The following is a 27,617-nucleotide window of genomic DNA, read 5'->3' on the forward strand; positions in this document are numbered from 1 at the left end:
TAACATTTTGAAGAGAGGGTTAACATTTTCTTTCAAGAGCTTACCTCTACCTACACTTGCTCAAGAGGTAGCATTACAGCCAAAACTCTGAAGACATTGGAATGGCCTGAGATACTCCACTTAGCTCAAACACAAAAACTATCTTTTTCCCTTATTTATTGGCTCAAAAGACAAATATCATCTTAAATATTTCATCGTGTTCCACAAGAAAATGAAAGAGGAAGTAACCAATAGTAGAACAGTTATGCCTAAAGAATACTTTCTTCTCATGAAGACCCAGAACTACTTTACTAAGAAGAAAGTTGATCCCAAAACTCTAATTTGGCTTTCTATTCTGAACCTCTCCACTCCTCATATCCCTGTCTCCTTACACTGAGCCTCAAATCCCTTGCCCCTCTTAATTTCTATTAGCAACCTCCTTCCCAAAACCTTTATTTCTTTCCCTTTCCAACTCAAATTCCATTCTGGATTAACCCATCTTTCTATTCCTATACCATAAAATTCATGACCTTCAACCTCAACAAGAATTTCTCTGCTAATATTCCTCTTATGTGCTCCTTAGTCTCATGCCTCTCCCATTTCCTAATAGGCTCTTCCCAAGCCCGTGCCTGTCACAATGCTCAGTGAAGTACCTCACATCACCACTTAAAAATGAGACCATTCCCAGTCTGTCTGAATCAGCACTGTACCTTCCATGGTACAGTGTGAGTGAAATTTATCTTTTTCCTAAAGCTAATTTCTCAATCTATTCTAGGGAACTGATTAATTTCCATTTTAGATTTATCTTGACAACCGTTTACACTATTTCCCCTATATCTTCAAGACTACCGGGCTTGGTAAGGAGCCATAAAAAGATTACATTCTCATTTTCTAACTATATTCAGGCTTCTTGAATGACTCTGACCCTGTCCGTAATATGGCATGTTCTTTCCTAACTGGGCAAAAGAGTTTAGATTATCTTCAGCTAGTTTTCAGTATATAAAGGAATACACCTCCATGGTTCAATCAGGAAAGAGGACTTCTACAAGATTCTACTAAGGATCAATCTGGTTCTCAAATGCTACAGGTCTTCTTTTTGGTAAAGAAAAGATATTTAACAGTGGTGCACAGGCCTGTCTTAAAAATCCTACTAGAGATATTCTCACCTCCATTACCCCTTTGTTTTCAAGATAAAGAGAGTTTCCGGGAAGATATTCACAACAGAAGAGGATATTTTTGAAGTGTTACTTTAAAGGAAGGTAAAATGGGTTTAGGCAATTTATTTTGAAGCTAAGCCAATGTAAGAATTCTAGTAAATTGAGGGCATGTCACATCTTTAACAGATGCTCACCTGGGGAGAAAATGTCTGCAATATCTAAAATGTAGGGGATTATTAGATTTTTCAAACCCCTATAAATCAGCAAGAAAATGACAGAAAATATTAAGATTACCAAAACACTTTAATGAAATCTGAACAGTTATTGAGTACAAAAGACATGTTCGACCTCACTAGAAATCAAATAAAATAAACTCAAATACCTTTATATCTTTATGCACACACAACAGCAATGAGTGCCTAAGTCTACTAAGACATACACAAGAATGTTCCCGTTAGTAAAAAACTGAAAACCCAAAGGCTTATCTACAATAAATAATAAAGGATATATACTGATACATTCACACAATGGAGTATTATACGACGATGAAAAAACAACTACACCCAACATGAGTAAATAATACAGACATAATCTGCACTGAAAGAAAACAGATACAAAAAAGTATATGTATATAACGTTCAAGAACAGGCAAATTTATGGAGAAGGCAGTCAGTATGGTGTTTATCTTTGGGGGTTGTAATACTGAATGAGAGTGAGCACATGGAAGAAACTAGGGTTCTGGAAATGAACTGTATATTAATTTGGATAGTGGTTAGTTTTACCTTTCATATCTAAATTCATAAATACTTAAGTGAAGGTATTCATAACAGATACCCAAATTAAGAAAGTTCAAAGTTCATTTTCTTACTTAGGTTTAAAATTTCCAATATTTATCACAAAATAAATAAGCATGTAGGATCAAGTTTTTAGAGTAGAATTTTGCAGGTAATTTTAAATCTCAAGCCCTATGAAGGTTACTAAAAAAAAAAAAAAAAAAAAAAATTGCTAAAATGGAAACATTAAAAAGGAGAAATAAGATATTTACTTCACAAAATTACTCCTTTGGGGTCTTGCAGTATGATATATATGAGTTACTGCTCAGAATATATAGACTGCCCTACTATCCTGTGCACTGGGATGATCACTACCACTTCTTCAAATCCAGCTAAAAGCATCACGGCCTCAATGAAGCCTACTCCCGCCAGAACTGTTCACGTGCCTCCTCTCTGCTCGTGTCCTATATATTACCTAAGCAGAGCTCACCAACAATATTTTTCATCAACAGCTTAGAGCAGCGCTGCCAAATAAAAATACCATGTCAATCATGTAAGTAATTTAAAATTGTCTTAGTAGCCACTTTTAAAATAGGAAAAAGGTGAAATCAGTCAATTTTATTTAACCCGATACATCCAAAATATTATCACTGCAGTATACAATCAATATAAAAAATTACGGAGATTTTCTTTTCCATACTCAGTCTTAGAAATCTGTGGTATATTTTATATTTGCAGAACATCACAATTCAGACTACCCACATTTCAAAGATTAATAGCCACATGTGGCTACAGGCTGCTGTACTATTTAATAAAAAGTGAATATCTAGAGTCTAGCCCCTTGCTTTATAAAGTGTGATCTACCATCCAGCAGCATCAGCATCACCTGGGATCTTGTTAGAAATGTAGAAAGGCAGCCCATCTCAGAACTACTAGAAGAACTAAATTTAACAGGATACCCAGGATTGGAATTCATAGCAAAGACTGAGAAGCAGTAAATTAGATCACATATACCTTGGGAGTCTTACAGAATTGCTATTGCCATTCAACTATGATATGGTGTTATCCCACTGACTAATATAGAACACTGTATTTAAATAACAATAGCTTTTCTATGAATCATGTTTTCTCTACACTGTCCAATGCAATTTTCTACAGTGATGAAAATCTTCATATATGTGCTGCACAAAATGGCAGCCACTTGCCACATGTGGCTGTTGAGCACTTGAAATGTATCTGGAGCAAATGAGAAATTGCATTTTAATTTAATTAATTTTAATTGATTTAAACATGTGGCAAATGACTATCATACTACATAGCACAACTCCAGGGGAATTGGTTACTATGTCACAGTGTCATCTCTAGGAGAATCCTTAGGACAAATTTGGAAAGTTCTAGTCAAGATAATTCTTTTGATTAACTGTACTTCTTCTGTTTTTTTAATTTTATGAAGTCATATTTACCATCTTACACTGGCTAAGGGCAAATTTGCATCTTACCTCTAAGGAAGCATAATAAAAGTTACAACATGTGCTTTGTGTGTATTAATATTATTGCAGCTTATCATCAATTAAAAATACTAATATCTATACCTGTACAGTCTTTTTAATTCTCTGAGAAGGACCTGGATACTCCGGAGAATACAAATCTGTGAGGAATAATGAGTTGATTAATGTCAACTTTCCCAGTCCAGATTCGCCTAAAAGAAATAAGGGAAAATATCTGTTAAACTCACCCACTTTACCCAACCTTAAATATTCAACAGATGCTATAATTGAACTTGCTTTATGCAAGTATTTCTTGGTGAGACAATGAAATGACATTAGAAAATATGCTACAAAGAATAAGTATCTTGTCCTCAGTTTCTTAGCTATCAAATTAAACTCACGTTTCCAAGGATTCTTTTCAGCCTTCTAATTATACCACTTATATTCATTAAAAGTAATGTATCTAATAATCTACATTTTTAACAGTAATGTATTCCCAAAGAAAAAAGTCAGTCATTATTTAAAAATCCAAGTTGGATTATATATCACTGCTTCAGTGAAATAAAGTTTTTCTTTATTAATAGACAATAATGAATGAATAATAAACAAGAAATCATGCAGCTATAAAAAGCAAAAATCTGCTAATACAAAGAATAATTAATCACAATGAACATCTCCGTATAAAATTCTAAATCACAAAAAATACTTTCTAATTTCGCCGCCCATCAGCCTAAATATAAGGGTGCTTCTCCACAAACCAGAATCCAAAAAATCTTAGGTAATTACTTTTTCTACCGCTTCTACTCAAGGTAGGAGGCAGACACGAAGGAAGCTAGGGCATGATTTCTACTCTGACCACATACTCTTTTTTGACTCTCCATGTTTAGTCCAATATACATAGTCCAGTGTATAGTAACTATTACAAGTATACCAAAATATAAATGGCTTCAAGGTACATATAACCTAAGGTTAAAACAAATTATAAATCAGATTATGATAATTAACATGGCACAGAGTTAAAGTATTTATTGTTAATAACTCACTTAGCATAATAGGCATGTTTAGCCTAAGTAACTGATGTCACAATATTTTTATGCCTAGGAGGAATTCTTTTTATATTCGCTCTCAAAAGAGATAAGATTCTCTCCATGTGGTTTGGGCTTACCCCTTTGACTGAGAGCATGCCACTTTTTACTAGAGGTTGATGTATGACTCAACTTAGAGTTGAGGATGAAAAGTGGGGATCATAGCACCTGCCTATACCCGGGTACAGATCATATGATGTTGATTTATTTATTTGTGGAGTCAGGGTCTCGCTGTGTTGCCCAGGCTGGAGTGCAGTGGCACGATCATGGCTCACTGCAGCCTTGAACTCCTGGGTGTGGTGGTGCGCACCTGTAGTCCCAGCAACTCTGGCAGGCTGAGGCAGGAGAATCGCTTGAACTCAGGAGGCGGAGGTTGCAGTGAGCCGAGATTACGCCACTGCACTCCAGCCTGGAGACAAAGTAAGACTCCATCTCAGGGAAAAAAAAATTTAAATTAAAAAGTTCTAGTATCTAAAATGAGCAAAATCGCCAGGCGCGGTGGGTCACACTTGTAATCCCAGCACTTTGGGATGCAGAAGTGGGTGGACCATCCGAAGTCAGAGGTTGAGACCAGCCTGCAGTGAGCCGAGATTGCACCACTGCACTCCAGCCTGGGAGACAGAGTGAGACTCCATTTCAAAAAAAGAATTAGCCAAGCGTGGTAGCATGCACCTGTAGTCCTAGCTACCGGGGAGGCTGACAGGGAAGGATTCCTTGAGCCCGAAGGTCAAGGCTGCAGTGAGCCTTGTTTGCACCACCTCACTCCAACCTGGGCAAAGACCCCATCTCAAAAAAGAAAAAAAAAACACAAAAACAAAAAACAAAACAGAACAGAACAGCATCACTTCCTTATCATTAGTTTGAAGGAAGTGAATTGCCTGTAAAAGTTTCCATTTTCAAAAAAAGTATTAAAATATAGTGTAAAGCCAGGCACGATGGCTCATTCCTGTAATCTCAGCACTTTGGGAGGCTGAAATGGATTGCCCCAAGAGGTCGAGGTTGCAGCTGAGCGATCCTCCCGCCTCAGCCTCGCAAGTAGCGGAGACTACAAGTGCATGCCACCATGCCCAACTAATTTTTTGTATTTTTGTAGAGACAGGGTTTCACCATGTTGCCCAAACTAGTCTGGAACTCCTGAGCTCAAGCGATCCACCCGCTTCCGCCTCCGCCTCCCAAAATGCTGGGATTAGGGGCGTGAGCCACCGGGCCTGGCCCAATTACTTTCTTCAGTCTGAGCATGAGGGCTGGAAGAAAAGCTCTCACTTGCATATAATTTTTTAGAGACAAGAGTCTCCCTCTGTTACACGGGCTGGAGTGCAATGGCGCAATCTCAGCTCACTGTAACCTCAACCTCCCGTGCTTGATCGCTTATATAATCTCAGCTCACTGTAATCTCAACCTCCCGGGCTCGATCGCATGTATATACACACATATATTTGTTTGTTTAGACGGAGTCTTGGTCTGTTGCCCAGGCTGGAGTGCAGTGGCGCGATCTCAGCTCACTGCAACCTCCGCATCCCGGGTTCAAACAATTCTCTGCCTCAGCCTCCCGAGTAGCTGGGATTACAGGCACCCGCCACCAGGCCCTACTAATTTTTGTGTTTTTAGTAGAGACCGGGTTTCAGTGAAACCATGCTGGCCAGGCTGGTCTTGAACTCCTGACCTCGTGATCCACCCGCCTCGACCTCCCAAAGTGCTGGGATTACAGGCGTGGGCCACCTCGCCCAGCCGATCGCTTATATTTTTAAAAAGATGTTTTCTTCGTTTCCTAGCCCCTTCTACCCCGCTACAAAGTTTCAAAGACTTAATGCTATTACAAAGGGCCGTCAGACGTCAAGCTCAGGGGTGCAGCTCCCTCATGCCGGGCAGCCTCAGAGGGGGCCGACCCTGCCCAGGATGAACGGCGCCAGGTAGCCGGGGACGCTACCGGGAGTCCCCGGGCCCTGGCTGGTGGAGGTGTTGTGGGGCGCACGTACCCAGGCTCAGGTGAGGCGAGTGGGCGGCCGGGGCTGCAGCTGGCGCTGGCCATTGAGGAGCTTCTGCGCGACAGTGCGATCGGTTGCACCTTCTGCGACAGGGGCCGGCCGGTTGGCGCGCAGCGCCTGCTAGCGCAGAGTCTGGCCCTTGCTGCGCCCGGCCCCGAAGACCGGGAAGTCGTAAAGCTCCTCCTCGCAGTTTATGTACGGCGGCGGCCGGGCCGAAGCCTGGGGACACAGAACTGCCAGCTCAGCAGCCGGTTACATCCCGCCCGGCCACCCGTAGCCAGCGTCCGCTCATGCGCGATCCTGGAAGACCCAGCAACCCCGCCGCGAGTTCCGATTGGCTCCGCGTGAGTGGCGGTCCCCTGTGAAGTCACAAGAGCGCGCCTTCCGTGACGTCACAAGGGCGCGTCTTCGCCGACACCATAGAGGTGGGCCTTCCGCGACGCCACAGGAGCGGGTGTTCGTCTACGTCACTGGGGCGCTGCAGTGCCTGGAGCTGGGCAGTATTCTCGTCAGAGTGGGGACTAATAACAGCGACCTCCCCGCCAGGTCCTGTGTGTTGCCGGCTGAAGAAGGGTAGCTGAAAAATTCAGACCCAGCACAGTGTTTATGTTGGTCAAAAATAGAAAACTATGTCTGGCGTGGCCGAGGCGGGAGGACCCTTCAGGCCAAGAGCAGCCTAGCAACATGGCGCAACCCCATCTCTGTAGTCCTACCTCAGACCCCCAGCTACTTGAACCCAAAGGTTCAAGGCTCCAGTGAGCTATGATCCCACCACAGCATTCCAGCCTGCGAGATTGAGGTAAACCCTGTCTAAAAAAATTAAAAAACTATCCAAGTGTGCAACAGGGAGGGACTACTAAATAAAACATGAGGCTGGCTGGGCCCTACTGTAATCCCAGCACTTTGGGAGGCCGAGGCGGGAGGATGGATGGCTTGGGCTCAGGAGTTCGAGACCAGCTTGGGCAACATGACGAAACCCCGTCTCTACAAAAGATACAAAAATTAGCCGGGCGCGGTGCGCACCTGGCCTAATTTTCGTATTTTTTCTAGAGATAGGGGGAGGGCCTCGCTATGTTGCCCGGGCCAGTTTCGAACTCCTGAGTTGAAGCGATCTTCTCACCTTGGCCATCAGAGTTGTCGGGATTACAGGCATGAGGGACCGCGCCCCACCTGGGTTAGGCTACTTAATAGCATAAGAAAGTGCTCCGCCAGGCTCAGTGGCTGACGCCTGTAATCCCAACACTTTGGAAGGCCGAGGTGGGTGGATCACCTGAGGTCAAGAGTTGGAGACCAGCCTGGCCATGGTGAAACCCAGTCTCTACAAAAAATACAAAAATTAGCCGGGCGTGGTGGCGCATGCCTGTAGTCCCAGCTACTTGGGAGGCTGGTAAAGGAGAATTACTTGAACTGGGGAGGCGGAGGTTGCATTGGGCCGAGATCGCACCACTGCACCCCAGCCTGGGCGACACAGCGAGACTCCAAAGTTTGACACCAGCCTGGGCAATGTAGTGAAACCCTGTCTCTACAAAACAAACAAACAAAAACCCAGGCGTAACTGTGTCCATCTGTGGCCCTAGCTAGTTAGGAGGCTGAGGCAGGAGGATCACTTGAGGCCAGGAGCTCAAGGCTGCAGTGAGCTATGGTAATCCCACTGCTTCCCATCCTGAGCAATAGAATGAAAGCATGTCTCTAGATAGCTAGCTAGCTAGCTAGATAATTGATACGTAGTTTTGTATCAAATTTTTTCCCTAGATTTGAACATGTTTTTCTAAAGTAGCATTCAACAGGTCAGCATTTTACAGTGTTACTAGTTATTAATGTGAATATGTTTTTGTAAAGTATCCTTTACAAAAGCAGTTTTGTCTTTCAAAGCACACAGATAAGGCCCTCAAGTGAATTTGTCTGATGTTGGCGACCTTGGTACCATTTTGTCCACCTGATTGGAAAAGTCAGTCAATAATTTCAGGTCACTGTTGGCCTTAGAAGAAGAGCCCAAAGGCAACAAGCAAAGGCGCTGGTGTCCAGTCGCCTTCTAGAAGCATTTTCACTTTCCCTTAAGGTTTCCCTTGATGAACATAGAAGTATTGTATGTAGAATTGACCCAGTGCTGCCCTGGCAACTTTGTATATTAGGCCAAATTTACATTTCTTACCTTTATGAGAGGCACCCTGGTAGGCTAGTGGAGTTACACACACAGTCTGATCTCAGCTGCACTGTCCAGAGATGCAACACGGTCCAATCAAATAACATTCTCTGAGCCCGTTTCTTTAGCTGTAAAAGAAGAATAACATACCCATCTAAAAAGGCAGCTTATTGTATTTGATTGGTCTTAAATATTTTTTCCAATCTAAGCTTTATTTTATCCCGTTTCTTCTATATTTGTATAACTTTAGGTGGCTATCTTCATTGAAAGTTTTTTCTCAAAAGCCTTAAAATAGAACATAGTTCTTGGCAGCAATTTGAAAGTTATTTGAGGAGAAGGGGAGACTTAAGATGATGATTCAAATGAAGCAAACTAAAAAGTAATGAAGCAAGACAGAGGAAAAAGCAGTATTCACTTGAGCACATCCCAAAAGAATAACATTTCAAATGTAACTAGAAAAAAGTATGCTGAAGTTCGCAATACAGAAATAATTATTAATAAGATAGCTTTAAAGCCCTGCTCAGCTTTTCAATGTTGGGAATTGACCCAGAGGTGGCTGTAACCTAAGATGGTTCCTTCAGTAATGACCATTTTTTCTTTTTCAAGATGATGATTATTCCCCACCTTCTGAGAGACAAAGACCAACGAGCCACCACAGCCACCAGTCCCAGAACCCGCCAATGCTGGGGAACGGAAAATGAGGGAGTTCAACTCTGGTAAGTTCTTAGCAAAATCCACGACCTTTTCCTTTATCTTCTGGACTCTCAGTGTGACTGATGAAAGTTACCACATGCTCTGCAGGGGGAAATGGTTTAGCATGTATTACTACGTCTTAATCACATCTTTGTAAAGCCAGGAACATTTTGAAAGTCACGTTACAGACATTGTTTAAACATAGTCTGTATTTACCAAAGTATAGGACATTGCATCATCTCGTATTAATTAGTTAGTCGGCTCAAAATTAGTGCTAATGACTTAGTAATTCAGTGATTTCTGTTAGCTTTAAAACCTTTATTTCAGAACTATTTCACCTCTTGGTTTTCATTTTTGCTGTGCGTCACTGCCTGCCAGCTGCTAATTTATTAACTCCCAGTGAATCATGTGTCCTGTGAAGGGACTGAATATTAGTGGCAAATTATGTTGATGATTTGTATTTTGAATAAATAGTTTGAATACATAGAACATTAAGCTTGTATACATTTTGAAAATAGTATTTTAATATTCTACTGTGTCATAGTCACAATGATTGGATATATATTGAATTTATATGTACTTTAAGTTGTTATATGTTTATGGTCTTTAGCATTCTAACATGCAATTGTGTATCTGTTAAGTCTTATTTTTTTTTTCAAGATTACACTCTGATTTATTGAGGCATCTGTTTGATGCCACATTAAGTGGCCCAGGCTTTGTGTAGGGGTTGAGGTTAAAGTAGGAAGAAGGGTGGTGAGAGGCAGGGGTACCAGGATTAGGTTGGAATACCTGGGGGTGCTCTGAGGCTCTGGAATACCTGGGGGTGCTCTGAAGTTTCCCTGGTCTTGGCTGGCTGTGCTGCTGGCCAAGGCATCTGATGGGCCTGCAAGGGTGGTCCAGGGGCTAGGGCAGGGACTTTGGAGTCATGCCGTTGGCTTTGAATCCAGACTCCTACACTTGGTAGCTGTGAACTCTCCATGCCTCAGGGACCTGCAGAACTGAGCTCTGTCTGAGCCAGTTTCCATCCAGGCACTGCGCATCCATCCAGAGGGGCACTGCCTCAGGTTGCTCACTATTCACTGCCTTCTCAAGCAGACCCTTGTCTCCTTCTAGGCCCTCACAATCCAGTGGAGGAGACGAAACTCATCTGCCTCTGTCCCTCTGGGCACGCCTCATGCCAGGTGCATCTGTGGACAGGGGCCATGCTCCTGGGCTTCCAAAGTTGGAGAAAGCTGCCAGGCTCAGGTGGGTACATCACAGCAGCTGCTGCCCTCTGGACACAGTGACAAAAGAACACTCTGGGCCTGGAGCCGTGGTCTGGGGCATTGGGCAAGGCTGTTGCACTTCTCTGAGCCCATTTCCCCATCTGGAAAGTGCGCTGATTGTATCTCCCTGTGGGCACTGAGGGCTCAGTGTTAGTTTGAGAGCCAGCATCTGGGGTTTGGGCTGTAATTCCCCATCAGCCCCATAGCTGCGGGGAACCAGGGACTTTGTTGGGATTACCCTAGGCATCAGTTTAGCTTCCTGCCCCTGGCTTGGGCTCAGCACCTGAAGTAGTCTAGGGGGTAGGTGTTCCTGGTGGGGGCTGGGGCTTTTCCCCAGACTGAGGTCACACCCAGAGCCAGAAATCTTGGTGCCTGCTCTGGGCAAAGGTGCCAGCCTGTGCGATAAGAGTGAAACTCCGTCTCCAAAACAAAAACAAAAAACCTTGCATCATTTCAAGGGGCTCACACCTCCCTAAGGGCCTGGTAATTGGCTGGCTCTGGCCTGCATCTAGCCCCGAGGGTGTAGGTAACACCCCACCTTACCTGGTTTCTTCCTGCCAGGGCCAATCTTCAGACCTCAGGACTTTGCAGCCTATCCCACCTCCCCTCTGGCCAGCCTTGAGCCGTTGTGGGTCCAGCACTTTTTCCAGGCTGTCTCCTGGTTGTCCTTCTGCCTCGAGGCCTGGCTCATGCTGCTCCCCCTCTCACTCACCAAGACCCACAAGGACCACTCCACACCCAGCTCAGCCCCATCCCCTCAGATAGTCCTCTCTCTTTCCTCAGGTGGCCAGGTGCATATCTTGGTGCGAGGACCTTCACTGTATCTGGGAATGCCTACTGGTCACCTCGGTGACAGAGACCAGGGCATTTACCTGATATGAGTGTCTTGGTTCATTGACTACATGGCTAGGGAGGGAGTCAATAATAGGCTTTTCACTTGCTGCAAGGGCCGGTTCTCCTGGCCCCATGGCTCTAGGGATGGAGGATGCTGCAGGAGATGCACCGCTCACTTCCCAGCTGAGGACTGTAGGTCATCTCGGCGATTTCACAGTCCCCACATGCCCCACCCCCTCAGCTCTGCAAATACCAAGCAGCGCAGCCTGCCTAGGGGATGATGGGCTCGAGAGTGCCCAGGTAGTGCCCAGAGTGCCCTTGGCAGGCCCCTCACCTAGCTGCTTCCACAGCTCTGTAGCAAGAGTTCTAAACTTTTTTGACCATGAAGTCTGCTGAGAATAAGAGCTGTGGACTGTTTTCCCAGAAAGGCATGTACATGCTCTCCACACAAAACCTTTCATTGTGGCCAAGCACAGTGGCTCATGTAATCCCAGAACTTTGGGAGGCAGAGCCATTCGGATCACCTGAGGTCAGGAGTTCAAGACCAGCCTGCCCAACATGATGAAACCCTGTCTCTACTAAAAATACAAAAAATTAGCCAGGTGTGGTGGCAGCCACCTGTAATCCCAGCTACTCCAGAGGCTGAGGCAGGAGAATCACTTGAACCCGGGAGGCGCAGGTTGTAGTGTGGTGAGATCACGCCACTGCACTCCAGCCTGGGCGACAGGAGCGAAACTCTGTCTCAAAAAACAAAACAAAGCCTTGCATCCTTTCAGGGGGCTCACACCTCCCTAAGGGGCCAGTAATTAAACCCCTTGGGCCTGAGGGTGAGAAACTTTGCCTCAGTTCTTCCCCGAGTGATCAGCCCAGGGGTAAGGAAGGAGAAGCCAGAAAGCAGGACCCATGAGAAGGGCCCACTCCTGGAGTTTGAGGCCCACTCCCTCCTGCCCCTGCCTCTCCTCTGTCCAGGACTCCTCCCTGCTCTGCCCTACTCCTGGGGCCATAACCATGGGGAGCTGTGGTTTTCTACAGGCTCCTGGGCACAAAGTGGGCAGGCTCACCTGGAGGCGATCAGAGCAACATGGCAGGAAGTGAGGGGGAAAGCCGCCCTGGAACTGCGCCTCTCTGCCCCCTGACGTCGTTGGCGTGCACTCCTCCCTCCCCTCACTCAGGCAGTGGCAAGAGTTCCATGTGAGCGCTGTCCTGCTCCCTCTGCTGCCCTTTTTTTTTCTTGGGGCTACCATAACACTCCCTTCCCCAGCCCTGCCAACCTGGTGGGACATTGGGCTTCCCTCTCACAGGGTCCTGGGGACAGGCCCATCCTTTATCATACCCACAGAGAGACCCTTTTTTTCTTCAGGACCTGGGGAGCAGCCAGGTTCCATGAGTTAAATGCAGATCTGAACCAAGCTGGGATTGGGGTACACACTCTCCTCTACTGAAAAGTAGCTAGGGATTCCAACTAGGTGAGAAGGAGAGTGGGGCAGAGCCAGACCAGACAAGGACTGATCACCTGGAAAAAGCCTGCCATCAAAGGTCTTGGCAAATGCTGGGTGCAGTGGCTCACTCCTGTAATCCCAGCACTTTGGGGGGCTGAGACAGGTGGACTACTTGAGGCAAGGAGTTCGAGTCCAGCCTGGGCAACATGGCAAAACCCCATCTCTACTAGAAATACAAAAATTAGCTAGGCATGCTACACTCCTGTAATCCCAGCTACTCAGGAGGCTGAGGCAGGAGAATCACTTGAACTGGGGAGGCGGAGGTCGAAGTGAGCCGAGATTGTGTCCCTGCACTCCAGTCTGGGAGACAGAGTGAAACTAGGCCTCAAAAAAAAAAAAAAAAAAAAAAAAAAGAATATGGCCTTGGCAGAGAGGGGCCAGCCCGGCAGTGCCTTCCCTTGGGTTTCTCCTGGGTAGGCCTCTGCCATGAGGAGGCGCTTGCTTCTGCCTGTCCATGGCCCACAGCAATGGAATGTCTGCTTCTAGGGGTTGGGTGGGAGACTGCTGGCAGAACTGGAAATCTTCAGGTGGGGTTTTTTTGTTTTGTTTTGTTTTCGAGATGGAGCACCGCTCTGTCACCCAGGCTGGAGTGCAGTAGTGGAATCTCAGTTCACTGCAACCTCCGCCCCCCTGAGTTCAAACAATTCTCCTGTCTCAGCCTCCTGAGTAGCTGAGATTACAGGCATGTGCCACCATGCCCGGCTAATTTTTGTATTTTTTGTATAGATGGCATTTCGCCATGTTGGCCAGGCTGGTCTCGAACTCCTGACCTCAAGTGATCCACCCACCTCGGCCTCCCAAAGTGCTGGGATTACAGGCATGAGTCACTGAGCCCAGCCCCTTCAGGGGGGTTTTGAGGCTTCACTACAATACTAGTTTCCTGTGGCTGCTGCAACAAATTACCACACACTTAGTAACTTAAAACAACCAAAATGTATTCCCTTACAGGTCTGAAGGCCAGAATTCTACAGTAAGTCCTACTGAGTCAAGGTGGGAGCAGGGTCGGTGGCTTCTGAGGCTCTGTGGGAGAATCTGTTTCCTGGCCGTGGAGGTGGCCTGCACTCCTCAGCTTGTGCTGCCCGTCTCGAATGACTGGAGTTTCCTGCTTCTGTCACTACACCTCCCACCCTCTCCATCACCTGCTCTGCTCTTATAAGGATCTGGGTGAGTACATCAACCCCAACAGCCAAAGACCCTTAACTTCATTATATCTGCAAAGCCCCTTTTGCCATATAAGGTCATGTTCACCAGTTCCCGGGATTAGGATATGGGCATCTTGGGGGCATTAGCCTGCTACAGCTAGGCTGCAAAACTATTACACCCTCCTGGTGTTTCAATGATTGGGAGAAAAAGGGTTGGCATTTTTTGCTTAGGGGTCCCTCTTAAACTTGTATCTGTAAGGTCTGGGGTCCCTCTTAACCTTGTGTTTTTGTTTTTGTTTTTTTGAGGTGGAGTCTTGCTCTGTCATCCAGGCTGGCAGTGGCGTGGTCTTGGCTCACTGCAACGTCTGCCTCCTGGGTTCAAGTGATTCTCCTGCCTCAGCCTCTTGAGTAGCTGGGGCTACAGGCTATATGCCCTGCTGTTTTGTATTTTTGGTAGGGACGGGGTGGGGGTGGGGCTAGGGAGGGGGTTTTGGCTATGTTGCCCTGAGCTCAAAGCGATCCGCCTGCCTCTGCTGCCAAAGTGCTGGGATTACAGGCCTGCACCACTGCACCCGGCTGCTGTAAAGTCTTATTTCACACAGCTGAGACATGTTTTAGGAAGTTTGCTAAAAGACCCCTGGAGACCTCCTCGTTGTGACCTCCCTGTTATTGTGTCTAATTTGATTGAACTTCTCTGCCCTCCTGCTTTTCAGCTTCTCTAATAGTCTCCCATTAAACCAATTCTAAGAACCACCAAAAAAGGGAAATTTTTTTTGAAAGCAGTAAAATGATATGGACTGTTAGAATGTAAAATATATGAAATAAGTCATTATATGTTAGTGCTGCTCTGACATAGGGACGTATTATTGAGAATCAACTTTTGCTTGATTTTCAGAGAAGTGGAATAATCGTATCGCTGATCTACGTAAACAAATTGAAGAATTGTCTGAAAGAAAGTATGGTATGTCTAAACTGGAAAAGTCCTGTAATCTTATGTTCATGGGCGTTTACACAATGGAGTTACTGTTCATCATGGGGGTACCGTGGACAAGCCCAGGGCTGCCGGCGAGTCATGCCATCCTTACACGTTTCTCCTTGTAAGGTGCTTTGTAGTGTCTACACACTTTGTTTCTAGATTGCTGCAAAGCTGAGGAAAAGTTGTATTTCTTTAATTATTAGTTAGCATTTCTTTTAAACTTTCAGTGTGGAGATTGGAAATTTATTTACATATTTATTGCAAAGCCCTGGATCTTAGGGATTTCATTGAATTATTTATTTATTTATTTTTGAGACGGAGACTCACTCTGTCGCCCAGGCTGGAGTGCAGTGGCACGATCTCGGCTCACTGCAACCTCCGCCTCCCGGGTTCAAGCAGTTCTCTGCCTCAGCCTCCCGAGCAGCTGGGATTACAGGCGCCAGCCACCACTCCTGGCTGATTTTTGTATTTTTAGTAGAGACGGGGTTTCATGATCTTGGCTAGGCTGGTCTTGAACTGCTGACCTCCTGATCCACTCACCTCAGCCTCTCAAAGTGCTGGGATTACAGGTGTGAGCCGCCCTGCCTGGCCAAATATTATTTTTTTAAATGAATTGTTTCTCTTAGTCTGCTTTGTTAAATTTGGAATTCATCTGGGCGCCGTGGCTCACACCTGTAATCCCAGCACTTTGGGAGGCCAAGGCAGGCAGATATCTAGGTCGGGAGTTCGAGACCAGCCTGACCAACATGGAGAAACCCCGTCTCTACTAAAAATACAAAATTAGACGGGCGTGGTGGCGCACGTCTGTAATCCCAGCTATTTGGGAGGCCAAGGCAGGAGAATCGCTTGAACCCAGGAGGCAGAGGTTGCGGTTAGCCGAGGTTGCACCATTGCAATCTAGCCTGGGCAAAAAGAGCAAAATTCCATCTCAAAATAAATAAATAAATAAAATGTTCAGTACTCACCAAGATGCCGCTATTGTCTCTACTTTTATCTTGATGCATCACTGAATTGATGTTAGATTTCCAATTCATCATTGCCCTTATACTATTCTATCCTGAAGCCACCTTTATATAATGTTGAAAGAAATTAGTGATTTGTTATTATCCTCTCTCTGTTGGTATACATCAAATGCTCACCTAAAAAGAGCAACAACCAGTGGAAAACACATGATGTTTTTATTTGGATGACTATTTACTTGTAACCTACTAGCAAACTATAAAATTGTATGATATGCACAATTTTAACTGAATTGCTTTAAGTGAACATTTAAACATGATAAACCATATTGATGGTATTTATGTTAATATACTTAAAATGAACATTTTTCTTCATCATGAGTAATATAACCTACTTGTCAATGAAAACCTAGCATTAAATTTGCTAATGAATTCAATAACATTTTCATAATATTTTTAGTTACATGCTTAAGGTTCTCTTAGTGTTTCTCCCACTTTTTAATAGCTTATGCCTTTTTCGCCTTTGGGTTTTTTTTGGTTCATTTTAAAGCAAAAATCTCACAACATGTGATACCTGGAAACACTGTAACCTAGTGGTAAGACCATAGGCCCTGGGGACACAGGCTGGCCATGTCTCTTCTCCTGTCTGAGCTTTAGTATCCTCTTTTGTGGTCATGAGAACTGAAGATCTGTCCCAAAGATTTGATAAGATAGTAAAGTGCTTCACATAATACCAGACATATAAATACACACTAAATGCTTCCTCCTTATATTTTTATTGATTGATTGATTGAGACAGAATCTTGCTCTTTTGCCCAGGCTGGAATGCAGTGGCGTGATCGTGGTTTCTGCAGCCTCCACCTCCTGGGTTCAGGCAATTCTCCTGCCTCAGCCTCCCGAGTAGCTGGGATTACAGGTGCCTGCCACCATGCCCAGCTAGTTATTGTATTTTTAGTACAGACGGGGTTTTACCATGTTGGCCAGGCTGGTCTCGAACTGCCGACCTCATGATCTGCCTGCCTCGGCCTCCCAAACTGCTGGGATTACAGGTGTGAGCCACTGTGCCCAGCCTGTCTTTTCTCTTCACACCCACAGTTCATGATGAAATATTAAATATGTACTAGTGGATATTACTTTGCTGAATATTGCCTAGTGAATATTAAGTATTTATTCTCACCTTTCAGACATGAACTTATGAATTCAACAGGTGAAGATTTACAACTTGATAAATCAGCTTCGTGGGGTACATCTTCAGTCTTAAGTCAGATTAGAAGATTATGTGAAGTAATTAACACTTAACATTGATTTAATGGTAGCTTCCCCATGAAATAGTATGCCTCTAAGTATTAATTATGTCCTAGGACAGGAGAATTCATGTTGTCAAAATTCTCATACTCTCTAGAACAATAAACTCATTTTCTTTTTATTAGTAAATATTGCATTTATGGGTAGACAAAACTGAAAGAACAATATTTGTTCTACTTTTGAGATGCAAGATTCATCTGGCATAATGCATTGAACAGGTTACTATTGAAGTCTACACCAGTCAACTGAATAAGCATTCATCAAATGTCCATGATATGCAGGACATAAGTTTTCTTTTAGAGTATGGAACCATGCATATTATCTTGTAATTAGATGATTTAGTTAGATATGTTTTTAAAGAAATAGAAATATAATTGATTTTCTTGTTTTGGCTCTGGAGTGGGGACAAAACAGAATGGATTCACACTGTTTAGATTTACTAAAATGGAAGGATTGCAGCAAGATCATATCCCTAGTCTCCCTGTAGCAAATGTCACCTGCTAGCTGTTTTGTTTTTGTTTTTTTTGTAAGTTGAAGTTTTGTTCTGTCGCCCACGCCGGAGCGCAGTGGTATGATCTCAGCTCATGGCAAGCTCACCTCCTGGGTTAAAGCAATTCTCCCTGCCTCGGCCTCCTAAGTAGCTGGGATTACAGGCCTCTGCCACCACGCCTGCCTAATTTTTGTATTTGTAGTAGAGTTGGGGTTTCACCATATTGGCCAGGCTGGCCTCGAACTCCTGACTTCAGGAGATTCACCCGCCTTAGCCTCCCAAAGTGCTGGGATTATGGGTGTGAGTCACTGCACTTGGATTTAATGGGGTATTTCACTACAGACTTTGGTAAACAGAATATTAGCATTTTTGGTGTTCTTTTTATTTTACTCATACTATTTTTCTTTGGACTCAATCACAATAACAGAATTAAAGATCAAAGTGTAAAAGTTAAAGACCAGTACAGATTCAATAATTATTCTTTTCTACATATTGTGTTTAAATGATATCCCTTTTTCTTTTTGTTCTTATAGCTCGAGCTGTAAAAGCCAAAGGTCCGGTGATGATCCCATACCCTTTTTTCCAGTCTCATGTTGAAGATTTTTATGTAGAAGGCCTTCCCAAAGGAATTTTTTTTTTTTTTTTTTTTTTTTGAGATGGAGTTTTCGCTCTTATCGCCCAGGCTGGGGTGCAATGGTGCAACCTTGCTGGTCACTGCAACCTCTGCCTCCTGGGTTCAGGAAATTCTCCTGCCTTAGCCTCCCAAGTCGCTGGGATTACAGGTGCCCACCGCCACACCAGGCTAATTTTTGTATTTTTAGTGGAGATGGGGTTTCACCATGTTGGCCAGACCAGTCTTGAACTCCTGACGTCAAGTGATCTTCCCACCTTGGCCTCCCAGAGTGCTGAGATTACAGACATGAACCCATGCCTGGCCAGGAATTTTGTTTTTTAGGAAGGCTTTCTACTAATGGAATTCCTGGCCTTGAGAGGATATTACTTTCGAAGGAAGGGACTTTTTTGTTATTAAAAGGTAAGATTCTTGGATTCTTATTGGACTGTTATCTCTGTTATGAGTAATTCATCTTTAGTCATTCACCACTAGGGTTGTATTTAATTAAGTCTGAGTTATTTTATGGTGGTTTTGTTTTGTTTTGTTTTTACCAAATTTTGTTCTCATTGCCCTGGCTTGAGGGCAATGGTGTGATCTCAGGTCACCACGTTCTCTGCCTTCTGGGTTCAAGCAATTCTCCTGCCTCAGCCTCCTGAGTAGCTGGATTTACAGGCATGTGCCACCATGCCTGGCTAATTTTTTGTATTTTTAGTAGAGATGGTGTTTCACCATGTTGACCAGGCTGGTCTAGAACTCCTGACCTTGGGTGATCCACCCGCCTCGGCCTCCCAAAGTGCTGGGATTACAGGCATGAGCCACTGCGCCCGGCCTGGGCCTGCTTCTTTCTCTTTTTCTTTTTTTTTCATTAGCAGCTTAAAATTGGTGCCTTATTCAGACACAAGCAAAAGGACATTAGCCCAGCTTTGGAAATAGGTGTGAGCCCATATATGATCTTCCTAGTTTCTCCTCCCCCTTTGCTTTTTGCTCTCTTGTTAGTATGTTAATTGTTTTCACTCTCTGAATCTTTTTTCCCCATTTCTTTGGCAGACATTTTTACTTGTCTTGGAAGAGTAGGCGAAGAGCTGTTTTTAGGACTCTTTGAAAGGGTACAGTATGGGTGACAGTCTTGGCTAATGGTAACATCCAGGGAGCTGGGGTCAGCATGAGCTGGAATCAGTTCAAATTAGCAAAGCACTGGCACTCAGTGGCAGGAATACAAGTGACTGCAAAGTGTTAAACACATCTGGAAAGGGATACTGACATCATCCTCAGAATCTGTGGGGAGTTCACATAGCCAGTTAAGACCCATTCCTCTTTGACCCTATAAAGATTCTTTAAAGAATAATACCCTTAGTGGTTTTCTAGCCAGCTTGCCTGCTCATTTATCTTTGAGGACAACATGCCTTGTGGAGCTCCACAGGCCCCAGAGGGGTATGGATTCTGCATTCGAAAGTGCTGAAGCTGAGAGACTGGGTCTTGGTGGACCCCAAGAGATCTGTTTCTCCTCTACTCATTGTTCCTTTTTTTCCCAGCAGCTGGCATTGCTGTTTAAATGGGTTGTTCTTTGCTGTTTTAAGTTGTTTCATAGTGGTGTGTCAGGATTTGGGTTTTCTGAATACTTTCCAAGCTGGTGACTTGAGTGGTGGTTAGGGAGGAGCTGTTTTAGGGCTGTTCTGGAGCTATTGAGGTCAGGTGTCTAGATACTCCCAGCTTGTCTGTTGAGGAGAATGCTGTTCTCATTGTGCTGCCTTTGGTGGTACTGTGTGTGGCTCTTTAGATGTGGGTGGAGGTGAGCTGGGGGAGTTAATGAGATCTTTTTTAGGTGCTTTTGATAAAGTAGCCTGCACTACAGGATTCATTGTGACTTTTTTCCTTAACCTGTGCATTTCTCTCTGCTAGCTTTTGCTGTCTTTCTCATGCCTTTGATTTTCCCAGCTCCTCTTGGTTGAATTAACATAAGTGCTCTGCTATGGTTTAAATGTGTCCCCCAAAGTTTATGTGCTGGAGACTCAATCCTCAATGCAACAGTTGGGATGTGGGGCCTAATACAATAGCCTTCATGAATGAGTTAATGTTGTTATTGTGGTAATAGATTAGTAATCACAGAGTGGGCTTATTATAAAACACAGTTCAGCCCCTTTTGCCCTCTTGCTTTCTTGCACTCTCTTTTCCTTCTGCCTGCTGTAGTGGGATGATGCAGCAAGAAGACCCTTACCAGATGCAGGCCCCTCAACCTTGGACTTCCTAATATCCAGAACTGTTAAGAAATAAAATTTATTTCTTTTCCTTTTCTTCCTCCTTTCCCTTCTCCTCCCTTTTCTTCCCTTCCCCTCCCTCCCTCTCTCTCTCCCTCCCTCCTTCCCTCCCTTCCTCCTTTCCTCTTTCCCTCTTTCCCTTCCTTCCTTTCCTTCCTTCCCTTCCTTCCTTTCCTTCCCTCCTTCCCTTTTTCCCTCCTTCCTTCCTTTTTTCCTTTTTATAAATTATGCAGTCTGTGGTATTCTTTTATAGAAGCATGAAATGGACAAAGACAGACTCCATTTTCAAGAACAAGCACTTTTGTAGTTTCTGAGCAAATTATGACTGTAAAGGAAGTTCTATAGGTAGCCTCAGATCTACTACCTAGGAAGCATGCTACCAAGCAGACCTAGGATCTAGGATTTGATCAAGTGCTGGGCAACATGATACCTCTGCAATTTAGCACCTCCCTATATACCTCCAGTTGGCTCAGCCCATCAGGACTAAAACTACCCCTCATATCCTAGTGTCTCTTGTAGGCAGAAGCCTTGCCTAAACCCTAAGCTGCTTGGCTCACATTCTGTCTTGTGCTTTTTTTGTAGGGGTTCAAATACACACAAAAGAAATGTGTTGAACCTCCATGCACCCAACCCGCAGATTAAGCAGTTACCTCCATTTTTCCAGATTTGTTTCATCTGCTTCAATCTCCCTAAAAATTTGTGTTTGTACAGGAAAAACTGAATAAATAGCTAATTCTCCACCCTACCTCTCATCTTAAGTCACTTTTCAGAGTAGTAAGTTAGTGACCTAGTAACCTTCCCTCTAATGACCAGTAGTTTTTTTTCTGAATACCATTATGAACTCGTAGATTATTGTTTGCATTTGATGTATTTCAGGCCATTGCAGTCTTTATTGTTTTGGATGCTTACATTGTCTCATCCAGGTTAATAATTATCTCTTCGAGTTGACTTTCATGTCTTTTTGACGTGATGTCTTTTGGACTTTGATGGCTTCCTTGCTTTCTGGCAAACAAGATGTTCCAGGATCAATATACTGCACCATACATGGAGTCAGCCATTTCTCTAGGGAACCTTGATTCCTTTTAGTAGAGAACACAGTTTGAGGTCTTGGACTGAATGACTTTTGTGAACCTCCTCTCCTGAGACTACAGCCTGCATCCCTGCATATAGCCCGTTAGGAGCTCTTGCTGGGCACCAACAGATCTCCTAAAACTGCTATATAGTTCTGCCTCACTCTTACAAAGATTCATCTCTTGGGAGTTTTGTGCTCTACCCCCAGATGTGGTCTTTCTGGTTCTGAAACTTTTGCTTCAGTCACCCTGAATTTTGCCAGCCCTATGCATGCTATACCTTGGATTGCCAACTTGCCCTCACTGAAGCCAGTTTCTCTGGTTAGAATAGTTGCCCCAACCCATGCCTAATACTCTAGTAAACAAGGTTCTACCTGGGCTTAGGTTAACTTTTGCTCCTTTGGGCCCTGTGTTCTACCAGCATTCCATTTATCTGAAACTGTCCCTCACCTTAAGAACCTATCTGTTCTTTAATGATTTACTGCTGCTTCCTGGGTTCAAAAGAACCCAGTTCAGGAGTTTCTGTTTTAGTTTGAGATCTTATAGGCCTGTCTCATCAGGTTGGTGTCAGCCCAGCTAGGATTAGGCAGAATTGGGTGGGGGCTGTAGTGCATTTTTGGCACAGCATGTACCTGTCTGACTAATTCTCTGTCTTTTCTTTCCTTTTGCAATTCATGGGTCTTAGCATCTTCTGAATGGTGTTTAGTAGGTCATCCTGTTGATTTCCTGCTAGGGAGTAGCATACTCTGGCTCTGTACCATTGGCCAAGGGACTTAAGGATAGATGAAGGGCTGCCGTTTTGTTAAATGGAACAATATGAAGAGATGGCATTGTAAAAAAAAAAAAAAAAAAAAAAAAAAGGCTTGGCAGCAGGGCCCATTTGAATGGTTGGTCCTTGGCTCCTGTGTTGATATAGGCAGATCCTTGACGGGAATTTGGAATGATCCCAAATATTGTAGATCACTGGTACATCAAGTCATCCTCAAGGTTGTCTGTGTAACAGTCTTGAATGATATTTTATCAATCTTTGGAGATTCTCTGTATAGGGTTTAATCATTTAGTTATTTCAATTGAGCCTGTTTAGTTTCTTTGCAAGGAGATAAGAAATGTGAAAGAGATGCAGACATTAGGGAAAAAAGTCAGGAGCCTTGTTTCCCCACCCTCTACTTGGGTTCTGGAACTGGACTCATAGGTGAGTAGTGAGGAGCTGGGCCCAAGCACATTAATCCTAGATCTAGCTCTGCTTTGCGCTCGCTCCAGTTCTTGTATCAAATTCACTTCAAGCCACCCAGAGTAGTATGTAGAGGAGTCATTCAGGACCGTGCTTATACTTCATTATATCAAATGGGAGATCCAGTAATTTATAGCCTGTTATTTCTGGAGTCCGGAGATGGCTCTGCATAAGATTTGCTGAAGCAAATTTTATTACATTAGAAGAGAACCTAGCTGGCTGCATCCTACACTGGAAGCTTTTAGATGCTAATAAGGAGGTCATGTAAACGTCACAGAATGACTCTGGAATCCATTCCCCACCAAGAAAGAATAATGACATTCTATGTTGGCCTCTTTTCGTTTCCCTTTGATTTTAAGTAATAAATTCTCTCCTCACTTCCCAGCTGAACAGTTTGGGAGTCTCTATTCCCTAGAAAGACTGTGGTCACATACCCATCAGATTAAATTAGGTGAAAACTCTTTGGCCTTCATGAATGTTGAAGGATTTCAAAGGGCTAATGGAAATTCTTCTAGAAGTAACTGCAACCTCCGCCTTCCGGGTTCAAGCGATTTTCCTGCCTCAGCCTCCCGAGTAGCTGGGATTACAGGTGTCCACCATCATGCCCAACTAATTTTTGTATTTTTAGTAGAGACAGGGTTTCACCGTGTTGGCCAGGCTGGTCTAGAACTTCTGACCTCAGGTGATCCGCCCACCTCAGCCTCCCAAAGTGCTGGGATTACAGGCGTGATCCACTGCGCCCAGTTAAACTTCAGTTTTTCATGTTCCATGCATAGGTCAGGGTCTTAGGGAGTGATTCATTCTAGCAGAACTCCCTGGATTTTAAGGCAGGTGTTCCATTTATTAATTGACAAAGGAGGCATATTTCTCCCCTGGTAACCCAAAGATTTAGGTCATTTTCCCAGAGACTCCATTTCCACTGTGAGGGTTCTTGGAAAACTAAGCAGAGGATGAGGAAAAGTCTGTGAACAAGCTTGCTGGTCTCTCCCTATCCTACAAAAGAGCATACCTCTTCTGTAACCAGAAGGCCCTTTTGATTAGTCAAGGCTGGACAGACTGAGATTAGGGGTGTGTGTGTGTGTGTGTGTGTGTGTGTGTGTGTGTGTGTGTGTCTTGAGACAGGGTCTCACTCTGTCACCCAGGCTGGAGTGCAGTGGTGAGATCAGAGCTCACTGCAGCTTCCACTTCCTGGGCTCAAGCGATCCTCCTATTTCAGCCTCCAGAGTAGCTGGGACTATACGAATGTTTTACCGCACCCAGTTCATTTTCTAATTTTTTGTAGAGATGAGGTTTCACTGTGTTGCTCAGGCTGGTCTTGAACTCCTGGCCTCACGGGATCCTCCTGCCTTAGTCTCCCAGTGGGCTGGGATTATAGGTATGAGCCACCTCACCTGACCTGCGACGATTTTTCAACAATGTAATTTCTCTTTTACAGAGCCACCTAAGCTGAAGATTCCCTTGAGAACAAGTACTGTCCTGTGGTTTCATGACCTTTCTTCCATTTGTGGTTCTTGCGAAGTGGAATTTAAATGACATCTTATCAAGATGGATAAACCCTAGTTTCCCAGTGCTGGAATATGGAAAATGGATGGACAAGTAAATCCCACTCATCACCCATAGTCCAGGCATGGGGACCTCAACACACCTGAGCCCCAGACATCACCTTTCATTGTGAGTAGCTCTGAGATGACACTTCTGCTGTTCCCAATTCCAGCATTAATTGGATTAGATAGTTATTTTATGAAGAATTTTCATATGCCACAATCCTGACCATATCTTCAAGTGAACAGAAAAATTCTATTAAAAAGTCAACCTTCTGTCTCACTCTGTTGCCCAGACTGGAGTGCAGTGGTGCAATTATGGCTCACTGCAGCCTCAACCTCCTGGGCTCAAGCAATCCTCCTGCCTCAGCCTCACAAGTAGCTGGGACTACAGGTGCTTGTCACCACACCTCACTAATTTTCCCATTTGTGTTATATGTGGATTCCACAGGACTGACTTCGAAAACTTGAATATGCATGGATTTTGGTATACACAGAAATGGGAGAGCTGGAGCTAATCCCCCCATATACCAAGGGACAAATTGTATCTGTTTTTACAATTATACTGTAGGAGACATTATGTTCCATGACAATGGTAGTTTTTAATGACAATTTTTAATTGAGTGAAATTACCATAAAAATAATAATAGTAGCAGCTAATATTTACTGAGCTGTTACTAGATGCCTATAAATAGCATAGATTTTTAAATTCTCCATAATTCTTCCTTATTTCACTTAACCACTCTATCTTAAATTACTCATGCTTGCCTCAGTAGCACACATACTTAAGTTGGAACAATAGAGAGATTGGCATGGCCTCTGTGAAAGAATGACATGCAAATTTGTGAAGCATTCCATATTTTTTAAAAAAAAGAGGAAAAAATTACTCCCAGATTTTCACTGTGTTTGTGCATGTGACCTTTTGTTTAGGTTGAATTATATCCAAAGATGAAATTTCCAGAAGTGAGATTACTGTGAGTCACAGGGCATGAGCATTCTTATTACCCTTGATGTAAATTGCAAAGTTTTCAGGCATGGTGGCTGTCAGCCTGTAAGTCCAGCACTTTGGGAGGCTGAGGTGGGAGGATTGCTTGAGGCCAGGAGTTGGAGGAGGCAGTGTAATGAGTCACTGTCTGTATGATTTAAAAAAAATTTCCAAGCTTTATCCTGGAAGGCTTATATACATTTTAAACACCACTAATACTACAAGAAAATGGCCATTTCACTGCACCTTCGCCCACACAGGTATTATAATTTAACAAGTTATTTTCTGTGTGATAAATGAAAGACCTCATATTATTACTTTGTCACCCATTTTTTTTTTTTTTTTTTGAGATGCAGGCTCGCTCTGTCGACCAGGCTGGAGTGCAGTGGTGTGATCTCGGCTCACTGCAACCTCTGCCTCCCAAGTTCAAGCGATTCTCCTGCCTCAGCCTCCTGAGTAGCTGGGATTACAGGCACATGCCACCGTGCCCGGCTAATTTTTGTATTTTTAGTAGAAATGGGGTTTCACCATGTTGATCAGGCTGGTCTCGAACTCCTGACCTTGTGGTCTACCCGCCTCGGCCTCCCAAAGTGCTTGATTACAGCTGTGAGCCATGCGCCCAGCCTATTTGTCACATATTTTATCTTTCCTTATGTTAGCTTATTAGCTTTATTTCTTTATTGTCCTTTTTTTTTTTCTGAGATGAAGTCTCGCTCTGTCTCCTAGGCTTGAGTGTAGTGGCACAGTCTCAACTCACTGCAGCCTTGACCTCCTAGGCTCAGGTGATCCTTCCACCTCAGTAGTTGGGACTATAGGCACGTGCCACTATGCCTGGCCAATTATTTTTATTTTTTTATTTTTACTAGAGACGAGGTCTTGCTTTGTTTCTTAGGCTGGTCTGGAACTCCTGGCCTCAAGCAATCCCCCCACCACCCCCTCCCAAAGTACTGGTATTATAAGCATGAGCCACCGTGCCTGGGGTATCTGTGTCTTTTCCATTTATTTATAGAGTTACTTTGTCTTTTACTAATTCAATGATCTGTTTAATCTTTTATTAAATTATAAAAATAGTAAATACTTTTAAATAAGTGAAAAATTTCCTTCACTCTTTAGACCCATAATCTTATCTCAGGAAATAATTGCTATTGAGAAAATGGGCCATATCCTTCAAGATACGTACATGGTGATTGAACATCACTTCACATTTTCATATTTTGTGGACATTTGTGCCAATACCTATTGATCTATCTTAATCCTTTTCATGGTTGCATAATATTTTATTATATGGATGTATCACAATTTACCAGTACCAGTCAACTGCTGGAGGCATTTAGGCTCTTTCTAATATTTGCTTTGAGCTCTTTATATAATTAAAAATTAACCCCCTCAGCCAGGTGTGGCAGCTCATACCTGTAATCCCAGCACTTTGGAAGGCTGAGGTGGGAGAACATCCTGAGTGTAGGAGATCACCACCAACCTGGTCAACATAGCGACACTTTGTGTCTACTAAAAATTAAAAAAAAAAAATGAGCTACACGTTGCAGTGCACACCTGTAGTCCCAGCTACTGAGGAGGCTAAGACTGGAGGATCACTTGAGTCTAGAAGGTTGAGGCTGCAGTAAGCTATGATCACACCATTGCACTTTAGCTTTGCTAAGAGCAAGACTGCATTTCTTAAACAAAATAAAAATTAGATGGGAATATTGCTCAAGCCCTGGAGGTTGAGGCTGCAGTTAACTGTGATTGCACCACTGCAGTCCAGCCTAGGCGATAGAGCAAGACCCTTTCTCTAAAAATAAAATAAAATAAAAATTAACCTTCTATCATATTTCTGAGTAACACCTTCCCTCCTACGTTTCTCCTAGAAGCCCTTAAATTTTGTTTTTCACATACCATTTAAAACTTTTGAGTGCTGATGTCTGTCTGTGTCATCCCTCTTTTTTTTTTTTTTTAAGAATGTCTTTTTGTCACTTCTAGCTGGACCTACCATGAAAGACTTCTGAATCCAGGAAGAGAGACTGACTGGGCAACGTGTTATTCAGGTACAAAAAGACTTGGACCGTAACTCAAAAATGATCAAATAATAGTGTATGCATCAAGTGCAATGGGAAGCTCTTCTGGAGAGGGAGAGAAGCTTCCAGTAAGGTGAC

General features: G+C 43.8%; 2 long non-coding RNA genes and 1 other non-coding gene across 7 annotated transcripts in view; 2 read left to right on the plus strand and 1 right to left on the minus strand.

Annotated features, from left to right (window-relative positions):
* The window catches only part of LOC100970696 (uncharacterized), a 45,000-nt gene extending 38,198 nt beyond the window's left edge, over nucleotides 1-6,802 (minus strand). Inside the window, exons 1-2 of one of the 2 annotated variants that reach the window (XR_010112756.1) lie at nucleotides 6,458-6,802; nucleotides 3,502-3,608 (exon numbers count right to left, since the gene is read on the minus strand). This is a non-coding gene — a long non-coding RNA (uncharacterized LOC100970696). The remainder of the gene's footprint in view (nucleotides 1-3,501; nucleotides 3,609-6,457) is intronic. The other variant, XR_010112755.1, reaches the window with a different exon arrangement.
* An 87-nt stretch (nucleotides 6,803-6,889) lies between these two features.
* The window catches only part of LOC117980051 (uncharacterized), a 66,483-nt gene continuing 45,755 nt past the window's right edge, over nucleotides 6,890-27,617 (plus strand). For all 4 annotated transcript variants that reach the window (XR_008626236.2, XR_010112757.1, XR_008626238.2 and 1 more), the window contains exons 1-8: nucleotides 6,890-7,265; nucleotides 9,216-9,325; nucleotides 10,416-10,547; nucleotides 13,849-14,064; nucleotides 14,938-15,003; nucleotides 18,306-18,805; nucleotides 24,377-24,612; nucleotides 27,445-27,509. This is a non-coding gene — a long non-coding RNA (uncharacterized LOC117980051). The remainder of the gene's footprint in view (nucleotides 7,266-9,215; nucleotides 9,326-10,415; nucleotides 10,548-13,848; nucleotides 14,065-14,937; nucleotides 15,004-18,305; nucleotides 18,806-24,376; nucleotides 24,613-27,444; nucleotides 27,510-27,617) is intronic.
* LOC117981278 (U6 spliceosomal RNA) lies at nucleotides 25,243-25,346 on the plus strand. The gene has a single exon (XR_004672756.1). It is a non-coding gene; the product is annotated as a U6 spliceosomal RNA (small nuclear RNA).

This window comes from Pan paniscus, chromosome 6, assembly GCF_029289425.2.
Source record: "Pan paniscus chromosome 6, NHGRI_mPanPan1-v2.0_pri, whole genome shotgun sequence".
NCBI classification, from domain to species: domain Eukaryota; kingdom Metazoa; phylum Chordata; class Mammalia; order Primates; family Hominidae; genus Pan; species Pan paniscus.